Genomic DNA, 2,345 nt, shown 5'->3' with positions numbered 1-2,345 from the left:
TTCTGTTTATTCAATCTTATAATTGTTTTGCTGATACAATGTAATCCACAAAGCAACACAACCTTTATCAAATAATACTTTGCATACATCAAAGATTTAATACATAACCGTGTATTTTGTTTGTTTATTTATTTAAAAGGACAGTGCACATTAATCCACATTGCTGTAAATGAGCCAGTATTAGCCAGCAGGCTAATTTTCAACTGTTGTCCTTGGCAAGATGTTAAATGACCACAATAATATAACTTATATACTTATAGTATAACTTTGTATTTATCTCTAGGGGGAGTTGCTGTGCAGTAGTTGCAGAACAAATATGGAATTGTGCCAATAAAAATTAACAGAACCTTGTCAATCCATATATCCAGTATGAACAATATCAAAATAGTTTTCAAATGATCATAAAATATAAACAGGTTCAGTCCACGGGGTCATGATTGTAACACATTTGTTTAAAACTTTATGTCCGTACCTTAAGTTTAAAAAATGTATTTGAAACAAACAAGTGACCTAGGTTTGAAGCTCAGACAAGAAGTAGACCTTTTTACGTATAAATAGGAAGATTATCCTGAAGTCTGCAGAAGGATCTTTGTTCATACATTCTCTTCCCTTTATTCAGAAGTTTATGTTACATTTGGCCTCTGTTTTAAAACACCTTGTGCTTTATCTAAGACAGAGTGCTACCTCTGTAACAGCCTCTACTGCCTTCTCTACTGCTTCCTGTGGAGTTTCTGCCCCCTTAGCTGCACCAAGTCCTGCAACGCCCCCCATCCCAGCTCCCACAAAAGCAGTTGCCCCTGTAAGTGTGCTTGATGTAGCTACAGCTGTCCCTGCTGCAAACCTGGCTATATCTTGTCCTTTCCTCAAAACTATGCCTATACTCCAACCCCCACTGCTACTCCCAATAGAGCTCCTAATAAGGCAACTGATGCTAAACCTGCCAGTTTGGTCAAAAGCTTGTTCAAATTGCTGCTTTTTGCTTTCTCCCTCACTTCTGTCTCTGGTGATTGTGTACTGTGCTTTTCCTCATTTTGTATTTCTTCCTCTTCTGCTTGTGGCTTCATATTGGTGTAGCAGCTTCCTTTGTTTTTCTTTATCATCCTATCTATTGTCTTGAGTAGCTCTGTCAACTGGAACTGGTTGCTCCTGTATTCTTCCTGCTGGTTGTTGTTCCAGTATTTATTATCTATGATATGGCAGCGACCTCCACACTTATCCACGAGATCCCCAGCAAGCTGATTCTGGTGAACCAAATCCTTAAGCGTCTGTCCTTCATCGAGCTGGTCACCATGAGTGAAGAGAACTGTTGCGTATTTGAAGACTTCTTCAGAAAAGTATTGACTTATTTATTATTTTCATGATGACAGCCTGCTCATGCTCTGTGAATTTCTCCACTTTAAGCACAATGAGAAATGTATGAGGCCCAGTCGCGTACTCTGAGGTACACCTTAATATCTCAGACTTCAGCTCCTTCTCCTCGGATGTCTCTGTATCGAAGAAACCAGGAGTGTCGATTAGAGTGATGCTTTTTCCATTGACAGATTTGGTTTCTGCTTGACACTTTCTTGTTTCAGAAGTGAGCGTGGGGGAGGTTGTGTACAGTTTCTCTCCAAATATGGTGTTAGCAAGGCTGCTTTTCCCTACTCCAGTTTTTCCCAAGATGACAATTCTCCAATTTGACACTGAAAGAGAATAATTACAACTCAAAAACACTGCACATTGGACCTTTGGTTGTTTTGTATAGACATAAACTAAATTATAATTATAATTGACTGTAAATGTCCCCTATATTGGACTAATAAAGGTATTCTGATTCTGATTATAATATTTATCCTCATTGACCAGAAAGCAGTTCATTTGCATAATAAGCCAAAGAAACGAGTTGTGACATAAAAAGAGGTCAACAAGGAAATGAATAAACAGTTTACATATGTTATGTCTCCTAACAAGACCAACACAATTAGAAAAAAACAACAAACTTAAAGTGTATCCCAAGTATTTGAAACCAAGCATTTATATTATATTACATTTATGTATCTTGCAACGTATTGTGCCGTGTTCATATTCCGACAGAAATAACTGATTCACTTACCCTCCATGTTGTCAAAAATGAAGTAACTCTGGAGCAACTATAAGTCAGAAGGATGAGACTGCTGGAGTGTAGAGTATGTTTCCTGTATTGGGAGGCGTGTGGTGCAGTGGATAGTGCGTTGGTGTTCGGATCAGGGGGTCACAGGTTCAAACCCCACTACAGTCAGCATGTCGTTGTGTCCCTGAGACACTTCACCCCAAATTGCTCCTGTGGGGATTGCCCACAGTATTGAGTATGTAAGTCTCTTAGGATA

The 2,345-nt window shown here is 38.8% G+C and overlaps 1 pseudogene; it reads right to left on the bottom strand.

Moving 5' to 3' along the window:
- Positions 1-846: 846 nt before the first annotated feature.
- LOC117555509 lies at positions 847-2,099 on the bottom strand (annotated as a pseudogene).
- Between the last annotated feature and the right edge of the window lie 246 nt (positions 2,100-2,345).

Source organism: Gymnodraco acuticeps, unplaced genomic scaffold, assembly GCF_902827175.1.
Source record: "Gymnodraco acuticeps unplaced genomic scaffold, fGymAcu1.1, whole genome shotgun sequence".
NCBI classification, from domain to species: domain Eukaryota; kingdom Metazoa; phylum Chordata; class Actinopteri; order Perciformes; family Bathydraconidae; genus Gymnodraco; species Gymnodraco acuticeps.
This window is presented reverse-complemented; position numbering and strand designations above follow the sequence as displayed.